General features: G+C 36.9%; 1 protein-coding gene across 1 annotated transcript in view; it reads left to right on the plus strand.

Moving 5' to 3' along the window:
- Positions 1 to 12,598, plus strand: part of LOC102180560 (ATP-binding cassette sub-family A member 3-like) — a 268,750-nt gene that overhangs the window by 207,937 nt on the left and 48,215 nt on the right. The gene's annotated exons all lie outside the window — the stretch shown is intronic.

Consider the following 12,598-nt stretch of genomic DNA (forward strand, 5'->3'; position numbering starts at 1 on the left):
TAAGATTTCTTGTACCTCCTTTCGGAACTTTTGAGAGGTCATCTTTTTCAAAGAACTTTTGCATTTCATCTAAGTATCTAAAACTATTGACATAAAGTTATTCATAACATTTCCTTATGATTCTTTAAGGTCTATTCTAAGTATTGATAACTGCTCATTCATTCCTAGTATTCTGTATTCATTCACATTCTCCCATCCTTTCTGTCCAGTCAATATTGGCCACTTTTTTTGTCTTTTCAAAGTGTTGCCTTTTGGTTTTATTAATGTTGTGTATTTTTATATCCTGCCTTATTAATTTCTGTTCTTATATTTATTTTTCTTTTTTTCTGTTACCTTGGATGAAATTGGCTAGGCTTATTCTACCTTTGCAAGATCAATTATTACATGATTTTAAACCTCTCTCCTTTGGAATATATGAGCACTTAAAGCTATAAAGTTTCTTCTAAATACTAATTTAGTTGTATCCCACACATTTAGACATGTTGTATTTTCAGTATCATTGAGTCAGGAATGTTTTATAATTTTTCTTGTAATTTCTACTTTAACCAAATGTTTGATGACTTTCTAGGATTTTTTGTGATCATTTTTAAAAAATTTATTTTGTACTAAAATTGATCTCAGTTCATAGTTCAGTCGTTTAAATGTAATTATACTCTTGGACAACTTCTCTGCTTAATCACTACTGGTATGAAGTACAGAAAATGTTCATGTCCCATTCAAGGCAGTTCTAAAAGCCCCTACAATATTACATTTTTATTAGAATACCCTCATGAAATATCTAAGAGCTCTTACTCAGTATGCCTACATATGACATGTGACACAAAATGATTATGAAATAGATACTAACCTGACTTCCTATAGTAATAAGGTGTACGCTAAAAAATATTTCTAGGATAGTTGGTTTAGCATGATTTCTATTCAGTTTCATTGTAAGAATAGCACTATAACTTTATAGTGCCATTTGTTTTCTCAGGGACAGTGACCTGCTTATTAATATTCTCTGAGGAGAGTTATACACAATTTAAAGAATGCCAAAATGCAAAATAATATTCAGTCATTATAAATTCAGTATTCTGATACTCAAAGTCTTATTATACATTTACTTAAAATGAGAGGAGATTAAGAGGTAGTCTTTGAGCAAAATAAGAAGAAATTATGGTGAACCAAACAAATTAAAATCATAATAAATGAAATGAAAAAAAATTCACTGGAAGGTTTCAAAACAGATTTAATCAGGCCAATTCTGTGAACTTAGAGACAGGACAATTAAGTCTAAGGAAAATACAGAAAAAATAGTGAAGAAAAGTGAATAAAGTCTAAGGGATCCCTGAGACACCATCAGGGAGACCATACATATATATTGTCCCAGAGGAGAAAAAAGAGAAAAGGAGGCAAAAACAATATTTCAAGAAATAATAGTTTAAAACATCCCAAATTTGATAAAAGATATGAATCTACAAATACAAGAAATTCAGCAGACTCCATCTAGAATGAATTTAGAGATCCTCATAAAGACACATTGTAATCAGTCTAGAAAGACAAAAAGGAAGACCTTGAAAACATCATGAAAGAATTAACTCACCAAGTTCAAAAAGTTATTGATAAAATTGTGGATTTCCCATTAAAAACCATGGAAAACAGAAAACCATGGAATTTAAAAAAAAAACCAAACAGAAACTGTATCTATCAAGAATTCTATATCCAACAAATCTGTCCTTTAAAAATGTAGAGAAAATAAAAGCCTCCCAGATTTTAAAAAAAGGCAGGTAGGTACACTACCACTCAACTTGTATTACAAGGAATGTTAAAAGGAGTCATTCTGGATGAAATAAAATTATGCTATAACATAACTTGAAGTTGTATGAAGAAATAAAGATCTTCAGTAAAGGTAACTAGGTAAAGAAATATGAAATCAAGATTATTCTAAATAAATCAAGATTATTTTATTTTTCTTTATACCTTGAAAAATGAGTAAAATAAGAGAAAACTAAAGCCAAAGAAAGGCAGCAGAAGGAAGAAAATAATAAAGATTGGAGATAAAAGAAACAGTGAAACTAAAAGGAAATTCTTTGAAAAGAGCGACAAAATTTAAGAACTTCAGCTAGACTGTCTAAGGAAAAAGAGAGAAGGAAATAACTGCAATCAGAAATGAATGTGAGGAATTTACGTTTGATTTTCCAGAATAAAAAGTTGTACAAGACTGAAAGATTGCACATCATAAATTAGATAACTGAGATGAAATGGAAAAACTCATAAGAGCACAAAAATAATCTAAACTGACTGAAGAAGAATTAGAAAATCTCAGTAGACCTCTAACAAATAAAGAGATTAAAAGAAGAATGAAAAATCTCACAACAAAGAGAAGCCCAGGATCAGATGGTTTAACTGGTAAGTTCCATCAAACTTTATAAGTAACATGAATTTCCCTAAAACTCTTTAAAAATAGAATATGAGAGAACAATTCCTAACTCATTTTATGAGGAAATCATTTTCCTATAGCAAAGGCAGATAAAGGTATCACAAGAAAAGATAATTAGAAACAAATACCTTTTGTGAATATATGTGCAAAAGTCTCTGGCAAAGCAGTAGCAAACAAAGCCAATAGCAATTTAAATGATTACACCATGACCAAGTGGAATTACACCTGAAATGCAAGGAAATTTCAACAAAACAAAATCAAATCATTCATTGTCAAAATAATGGGAAGAAAATCCCACATGATTATCCCAACTGATTCATAAAAGACATTTGACAAAATTCAGTGTGCTTTCATGGAAATACACCCAGATAATTAGGATTTTCTCAGAATGACAAAGGGTATTTATGTAAAAACTACAAGTATACTCAATGATGAAAGACTGAAAGTTTTCCTCCTAAAATCATAAATAAGACAAGAATGCTCCCTTTCACCATGGCTATTCAACATTGAGTTGTAATTGTAGCCAGAGAAATTGGATGAGAAATAAAAAATTTAAAATATTTAAGTTGGAGAGAATTAACTGTCTCTTTTCACAGATGGAATGATTTATATAGGGAAAAGCCCAAAGAATCATCAGGATGGTTACTATGGCTAATGAAAAAACTAGCAAATTTTCAGATTATAGGATTAACACATAAAAATGAACTTTGTTTCTGTACACCAGTGATTAAAAAAATTGAAAATGAATTAAAGAAAGCACTTTCATTTGTAATAGCATCTGAAATAATTAAATACCTAGGAAAAATTTCAACCAAGGATATGAAAACTTGTGCTGAGAACTGTAAAATTTTGCTGGGAAAAGTTAAACAAAACCTACATAAATGGGAAAATATCTATCTTCATAGATTAGAAGACTTAACAATGTTAAGATAATACTATGTAAAACAGTCTACAGATTCAACACAAACTCTACACAATTCCAGCATCCTTTTTCACAGAAATGAAAACAATCCTAAAATTCATGTGGAATTAGAATGGGCTCAGGGCTTTCCTGGTGGTTTACATGGTAAAGAATCTGCCAGCAATGTTGGAGACCTGGGTTTAGTCCCTGAGTCTGGAAGATCCCCTGGAGAAGGCAACTCACTTCAATATTCTTGCCTGGAGAATCCCATGGACAGAGGAGCCTAACAGGCTACAGTCCATAGGGTCACAAAGAGTCGGACACGACTGAAACGACTTAGCACACAAAATGAACAGAACAATGTAGAAAAAGCAAAACCAATACAGTATTGTTAAGTAAAGTAAAGTAAAAGTAAAGATTAAAGTTGGAATTCTATGTTTCTTGATCTTGAAACTTTCTACAAAGTTACAGAAGATTTTGGGTCAAGATGGCAAAATAGGAGGATCTGGGGTTCGCCTCTCTCCACTAATACATCAAGAATACACCTACAAGTGAAATAATTTGCACAGAGTACCTACTGAACATTATTAGAGAACCTCAGACACCTAATAACTGGGAAAATCCCCTAATAAACTGGTAGGATGAAAAAGAGGAAAACAAGGTAAAGAGGAAATAGAATGGGACATGCACCCCTTGGGGTTGCTGAAGGAGATGAGGTTACTGCCCATAAGAAAGCCCCCTCATTAGTGGCAAGATCAGATGAAATAGAAGGGGAGATTCAGGGGCTACCAGAGGAAAGTGCAGTGGCAAGCCCATGTCAGACAGGTCAGAGTGAGACTCACTCAAATGGTATGTGCCACAGCATTTCACGCCCCTGCCTGAGACAGGTATCCACCGGTGCTGGTGGGGAATGGATGCTGAAGCATGGCATTTGGAGAGCAGATCTAGGAAGAGGACTGCTGCTGGCTGCATGGAGACGGTCTGAAGGGATTGGAGTGAGGACCTATGCATCTGGGAATGCTTCTGGAGGAAGCTCAGACTGCCTTGGAAGCAAGACACCATTGTTGAGTGGCACATACAGAAAGGGCAGCCATTGTGGCCTCTCTCCCCATACACCAGTCCCTGCCTCTGCAGGCACTGAGAAGGGCTCCTGCCAGAGTGAGCACATGCCCCAGGAGTTGCTACCATGTCACTCTCATGCTTGAGCAAGCCCCCATGCTCCAGTCCACCACCACCTCCTGCCAGACCCTGCCACTGTAGGCAGTAGAGGGGGTTCTGACCTAAGCAAGAAAACAAGTAAGCCTCAGTTAGTCACAGCCTTCATCACCTCCTCTCACCTGGGTGGGGTGCAGATGTCGGAGGGTGACCCACATGCAGAGGTGTGACCAAAACCAAAGCAGAGCTCTTGGGGTTGTGTGATTAAGGAAGCAGAATTAAAATCTCTCCATACAGCTGTGAAAGTCACGGATTAAACACCAATGATTGGTTTTTTAAAATATAACACCTGTTGACATCTGAATGGAAAATGAGTGCTCTCACATCAGATATGGGTCTAGCTTTAGTAGCTGTGGTCTTTGTGGACCCATACATGTGGGAGTTGGTCTAGGTCAGAGTCTGAGCTGCCCCAAATAGCAGCAGTCCCCAAACTTTTTGGAAGCAGAGAACAGTATTGAGGAAGATAGTGTTTTGGGGGTAGGAGGATGGTGCAGGCAGTAATGCAAGTAATGGGGAGTTGAAGATGAAGCTTCACACACTCACCCACCTCTTACCTATTTCTATGCATCCTGCTTCCTAACAGGTCACAGACTGGTACTGGTCCATGGTCTAGACCTACAAAGGGGTCTTGGAGGGCCTCTTACGAGGGTGGAGTCTGGCTGTGGCTCAAAATTGGGAAAGGAGTACATCAAGGCTGTATATTGTCACCCTGCTAATTCAGCTTATATACAGTGTATATCATGTGAAATGCCTGACTGGATGAAGCACAAGCTGGAATCAAGATTGCTGGGAGAAATACCAATAACCTCATATATGCAGATGACACCATCGTTATGGCAGAAAGCAAAGAGGAACTGAAGTGCCTCTTGATGAATGTGAAAGAGGAGAGTGAAAAGGCTGGCTTAAAACTCAACATTCAGAGAACTAAGATTATGGCAACTGGTCCCATTACTTCATGGCAAATAGATGGAGAAACAATGGAAACAGTGACAGACTATTTTCTTCGGCTCCAAAATCACTGCGGACAGTGACTACAGCCATGAAATTAAAAGACACTTGCTCGTTGGAAGAAAAGCTATGACAAACCTAGACACTGTATTAAAAAGTAGAGACATTACATTGCCAACAAAGGCCCGTGTAGTCAAAGCTATCATTTTTCCAGTACTTATGTATGGATGTGAGAGTTGGACCATAATGAAGGCTGAGCATTGAAAAATTGATACTTTTGAATTGTGGTGCTGGAGAAAACTCTTGAGAGTTCCTTGAACAGCAAGGAGATCAAACCAGTCAATCCTAAAAGAAATCAACTCTGAATATTCCTTAGAAGGACTGATGCTGAAGCTGAAGCTCCAATACTTTGGCCACTGATGTGAAGACCTGATTCATTGGAAAAGACCCTGATGCTAGGGAAGATTAAAGGGAAAAGAGAAAGGGATGACAGAAGATGAGATGGTTGGATTGCATCACCAATTCAAAGGACCTGAGTTTGAGCAAACTCTGGGAGACAGTGAAGGACAAGGAAGCCTGGTGTGTTGCAGTCCATGGGTGGCAAAGAGTCAGACATGACTGAGGGTTTGAACAACAACCCTTTGGGGGCAAGGGCATTGATAGCAGAGGCCCCAAGGAATGATCGCTCTTGTTGTTATTGTTCTATTTATTTTTTACTTATTTCTATTTTTTCATATATTTTGTGTTTCTATTTTATTTCGCTTTCTGTTCTGTTTCTGTCTTTTGTTTCTTTGTGCTTTGGGAGTTTTTAAGGTTTGTCTTTTCTGGGTTTTTGTTGTTGTTTGTTTGGATTTTGTTTTTTGCTCTTGTTGGTTTTATTCTATTTTGGTCTCGTGGTCTTTGTATGTTTGGTTGTTTTCTTATTTCTTTGTGGTCTTTGTTTTTACTTGGTTTTATTTATATTGCTTGTCTTGATTTATATTTGTTTTCTTTTGTTGGCTCAGCATGACTTGCAGGGTCTTGTTACCCATTGAGGGGTTTAACCTGAGGCCCTGTGGTGAAGTGCAAAGTCCTGGCTGCAGGACCCACCAGGTGATTCATGGCTCCAGAGAGTATTGATTGGCATGACCTCTCTCAGAGGTCCTCATCTTGGCATCAAGATCTGGTTGCACCCAACTGTCTGCAAACTCCAGCGCCAGAACACCTAAGGCCAAACAACCAGCATAACAGCAACACAGCCCACCTTCAGCACACAAGCAGACTAAAGTAGTACTAAGCTCACAAACACCCCAAAACACATCCACTGACATGGCCCTGACCACCAGAGAAACAAGACCCAGCTCTACCTACCAGAAGGCATGCACTAGTTCCTTCCAACAGGAAGCCTACACAAACCCCTCGATTGTACTCACCCACTAAGGGGCAGACAGTAGAAACTGGAGCAACTTGACCCTGCAGACTGCAGAAAAGAAGCAAAAAACTCAGTAAATTAGACAAAATGAGATGGCAAAGAAATACATGGCAGACAAAGGAGCAATGTAAAAATCCACAAGACCAACTAAATGAAAAGGAGCTAGGAAATCTACCTGAAAAATAATTCAGAGTAATAATAGTAAATTCGATCCAAGATGTTGAAAATAGAATAGAGGCGGCACAGATGGAGAAGATATAAGAAATGATTAACAAGGACCTGGAAAAGCTACAGAACTCCAATTTAAAAACAAACTGTGATGAACAATACAATAACTAAGATAAAAAATGCTCTGAAAAGAATCAATTGAATAACTGGATCAGAAGAATGGATATGTGAGCTGGAAAATAGAATGGTGGAAATTACTGCATGGAACTAAACAAAGAAGAAAGAATATAAAGAAAAGAGGACAGTCTTAGAGACCTCTGGAATAATACTAAAAGCACTAACATTCAAACTATGGGGGTCTCGAAAGAAGAAGAGTAAGAGAAAGGAGCAGATGGAATATTTGAAAAAATTATAGTCAAAAACTTGCCTGACATGGAAAAGAAAATTAACACCCACCTCCAGGAAGCACAGAGAGTACCATATAGGATAAACCCAAGGAGAAAAACACTGAGATGCATATTAAACTAACAAAAATTAAATATAAAAAAAAATTAAAATCAGCAAGGGGAAAGCAACAAATAACATACAAGGGAAGCCTCATAAGGTTATCAGCTGATACTTCAGCAGGAATTTTGCAGGCCAGAAGGGAATGGCAGGATATACTTATAGTGATAAATGTGAAAAACTTAAGACCAAGAATATTCTACTTAGCAAGGCTTCTAGTTGATTTGGATTTGATGGAGAAATCAAAAACTTCATAGACAAGCAAAAGCTAAGAGAATTCGGCATCATCAAACCAGTTTTACAACAAATGCTAAATGGACTTATCTAGCTAGAAAACATAAGTCAGTTGGTCAGTCAGTTCAGTCGCTCGGTCATGTCTGACTCTTTGCGACCCCATGGGCTGCAGTGCACCAGGCCTCCCTGTTCATCACCAACTCCCAGAGTTTATTCAAACTCATGTCCATTGAGTTGGTGATGCCATCCAACCATCTCATCCTCTGTTGTCCCCTTCTCCTCCTGCCTTCAATCTTTCCCAGTATCAGGGTCTTTTCAAATGAGTCAGTTCTTCACACCAGATGGCCAAAGTATACTACTGGAGTTTCAGCTTCAGCATCAGTCCTTCCAGTGAATATTCAGAACTGATTTCCTTTAGGATGGACTGATTAGATCTCAGACCATGAACTCGTTATTGCCAAATTCAGACATAAATCAAAGAAAGTAGGGAAAACCACTAGACCATTCAGGTACAACCTAAATCAAATCCCTTACAATTATACAGAGGAAGTGACAAATAGGTTCAAGGGATTAGATCTGATAGAGTGCCTGAAGAACTATGGACAGAAGTTTGTGACATTGTACAGGAGGCAGGGATCAAGACCATCCCTAAGAAAAAGAAATGCAAAAAGGAAAATGGTTGTCTAAGGAGGCCTTACAAATAGCTGTAAAAAGAAGAGAAGTGAAAGGCAAAGGAGAAAAGGAAAGATATACCCATCTGAATCCAGAGTTTCAAAGAATAGCAAGAAGAGATAAGAAAGCCTTTCTCAGTGATCAGTGCAAAGAAATAGAGGAAAACAACAGAACGGAAAGACTAGAGATCTCTTTAAGAAAATTAGAGATACCAAGGGAACATTTCATGCAAAGATGGGCACAATAAAGGAAAACCTAAGAGAAGAACACAAATAGGAAGATAAGAGAAAAGACCTACAAAAACAAACCCAAAACAATTGAGAAAATGGTAATAGGAACTTGCATATCGATAATTACCTTAAATGTGAATGAATTAAGTATCCCAACCAAATGATAGAGACTAGCTGAATGGATACAAAAGAAAAAGTTGTGTATATGCTGTCTAGAAGAGACCTACTTCAGTTTTAGGGACACATACAGACTGAAATTGAGGGGGCAGGTAAAGATATTCCATGAAATTGTAAATAAATTAAAAAAAAAAAAAACCTAGAGCAACATTACTCATATCAGACAAAAGAAACTTTAAGATAAAAACTGTTACCAGAGAAAAGGATTGACACTATATAATGAGCAGGGGAACTACAAGAAGAAGATACAGGAATTGTAAATAAATATGCAGCTCACTGTTAAAGAATCTATCAGCCATAACAGGAGACATAGGTTCAATCCTTGGTAGGGAAGATCCCCTAAAGAAGAAAATGGCAACCTGTTTCAGTATTCTTGCCTGGAAAATCCCATGGACAGAGGAGCCTGGCAGGTTATAGTCCATAGGGTTGCAAAGAGTTAGACATAACTTAGTAACTAAACAGCAACAACAAATATACACACATGCATCCAACATAGGAGCATCTCACTATATAAGGCAAATGCTGCTGCTGCTGCTGCGTCGCTTCAGTCGTGTCTGACTCTGTGCAGCTTCATAGATGGCAGCCCACCAGGCTCCCCTGTCCCTGGGGTTCTCCAGGCAAGAACACTGGAGTGGGTTGCCATTTCCTTCTCCAATGCAAGAAAGTGAAAAGTGAAAGTGTAGTCACTCAGTCATGTCCAACTCTTTGCAACCCCATGGACTGCAGCCTACCAGGCTCCTCCATCCGTGGGATTTTCCAGGCAAGAGTAATGGAGTGGGTTGCCATTGCCTTCTCCTAAGGCAAATGCTAATACCTCACTGTTGTTGTGTTACTGTTGATTTTCCCTTTTAAGGCAAATGCTAACAGCCGTAAAAAGGAAAATCAACAGTAACACAATAACAGTGGGGCAATTTAACACCCCATTTATACTAATGGACAGATCATCCAGACAAAAATTTAATGAGGAGACACGAGCCTTCAGTTAAATATTAGACCAGATAGACTCGTTGATATTTATAGGATATTCTATCTGTAAACAGAAGGATATACTTTCTTCTCAACTGCACAAGAAAAAATCTTCAGGATAAATCACATCTTGGGTCATAAATCAAGTGTAATAAATTTAATAAAATTGAAGCTATTACAAGCATCTTTTTTTACCACAATGCATAAGATTAGAAATCAATTACAGGAGGAAAAAATCTGTAAAAAACACAAACACATGAATAGAAAATAATATTTTACTAAATAATCAATGGATCACTGAAGAAATCAAAGAGGAAATTAAAAATATCTTCAGACAAATGACAACAAAACACAGTTATCCAAATCCTTTGGGACACAACAAAAGCAGTTCTAAGAGGGAAGTTCATGGCAATACAACCTTATCAGGAAATAAGACAAATCTCAAATAAATAACCTGAGCTTACATCTAAAGCAACTAGAGAAATAAGAATGTACAAAACCCCAAGTTGGCAGAAGGAAAGAAATCATAAAGATCTCAACAGAAATAAATGAAATAGAGATGATGAAAACAATAGTGAAGACCAATGAAAGTAAAAGCTGGTTCTTGGAAAAGATAAACAAAATTGAGGAACCTTTAGAAAGAAAAAAGGGAGAGGATTCAAATCAATGAAATTAGAAATGGAAAAGAAGTTACAAGAGATACCACAGAAATACCAAAGATCATAAGCGATTACTACCAGCAACTATATGACAATAAAATGGACAACCTAGGATAAATGGACAAATTCTTAGAAAGATACACTTTCTAAGATTGAACAAGGATGAAATAGAAAATATGAACAGATCAATAATAGGTATAGAAACTGAAAATGTGATTAAATTTCTTCCAACAAACAAAAGTAGGCAAGATTGTTTCACAGGAGAATTAACACTTGTCCTTTGAAGCTCTTCCAAAAAATTGTAGAAAGTAATATTAACAGGATCATTCTACAACGCCAATACCACCATGAGACCAAAAATCAGACAAATATACTACAAAAAAGAATAGGCTATTATCACTGATTAATATAGATGCAAAAATTTTCAACAAAAAAGTAGCAAATAGAATCCAACAGCACTTGAAAAAGATCATACACCATAATCAAGTGGACTTGATCTTAAGAATGCAAGTATTTTTTAATATATGCAAATGAATCAATGTGATACACCATATTAACAAATTGAAAACTAAAAAAACACTCAATAGATGCAGAAAAAGCTTTTGACAAAATTCAAAGCTCATTAATGATAAAATCTCTCTAGCAAGTGGGTTTGGAGGGAACTTAGCTAAACATAATAAGGGATATACAGGACAAATGCACAGCAAACATCATTCCCTGTGGTGAAAAACTGAAAGTATTTTCTCTAACATCAGGAATAAGACAAGGATGTTCACTCTCAGCACTATATTCAACATAGTACTGGAAGTCCTAGACAAGGCAATCAAAGAAGAAAAATAAATAAAAGCAATACAAATTAGAAAAGAAGTATTTATCTTTATCTTTCTGACTTACTTCACTCTGTGTAATAGGTTCCATGTTCATCCACCTCATTAGAACTGACTCAAATGTGTTCTTTTTTTTATAGCCAAGTAATATTTCATTGTGTATATGTACCACAACTTCCTTATCCATTCATCAGCCAATGGGCATCTAGGTTGCTTCCATGTCCTAGCTATTGTAAATAGTGCTCCAATGAGCATCGGGGTACATGAGTCTTTTAATTCTGATTTCCTCATGTTTTATGCCCCACAGTGGGATTGCTAGGTTTTAAGAAAGTTCCAAAGAATAGCAAGGAGAGATAAGAAAGCCTTCCTCAGTGATCAATGAAAAGAAAGAGAGGAAAACAATAGAATGGGAAAGAATAGGGGTCTATTTTTCAAGAAGAGTCGAGATACAAAGGAAACATTTCATGCAAAGTTGGGCACAATAAAGGATAGGAAAGTATGGACCTAACAGAAGCAGAAGGTATTAAGAAGAGGTGGCAAGAGAACTATACAAAAAAGATCTTCATGACCCAGATAACCATGATGATATGATCACTCACCTAGAGCCAGACATCCTAGAATGTGAAGTTAAGTGGGCCTTAGGAAACATCACTACCACAAAGCTAGTGGAGGTGATGGAATTCCAGTGGAGCTATTTCAAATCCTAAAAGATGATGCTGTTAAAGGGCTGCCCTCAATATGCCAACAAATTTGGAAAACTCAGCAGTGGCCACAGGACTGGAAAATGTCAGTTTTCATTCCAATCCCAAAAAAGGCAATACCAAAGAAAGTTCAAGCTCCTGCCCAATTGCACTCATCTCACAAGCTAGAAAAGTAATGCTCAAAATTCTCCAAGCCAGGCTTCAACAGCACATGACCTGAGAACTTCCAGATGTTCAATCTGGATTTAGAAAAGGCAGAGAAACCAGAGATCAAATTGCCAACATCCATTGTTTCATCAAAAAAGCAAAAGAGTTCCAAAAAAATCTACTTCTGTTTTATTGACTATGTCAAACCTTTGATTGTGTGGATCACAACAAACTGTAGAAAATCTTTAAAGGGATGGGAATACCAGACAACCTTACCTGCCTCCTGAGAAATCTGTATGCAGCTCAAGAAGCAACAGTTAGAATTGGACATGGCTAAATGGTCTAGTTCCAAGTTGGAAAGGAGTACATCAAGGCTGTATATTGTCACTCTGCTTATATAACTTATATGCAGAGTACAT

This window comes from Capra hircus, chromosome 25, assembly GCF_001704415.2.
Source record: "Capra hircus breed San Clemente chromosome 25, ASM170441v1, whole genome shotgun sequence".
In the NCBI taxonomy this organism is placed as follows: Eukaryota; Metazoa; Chordata; class Mammalia; order Artiodactyla; family Bovidae; genus Capra; species Capra hircus.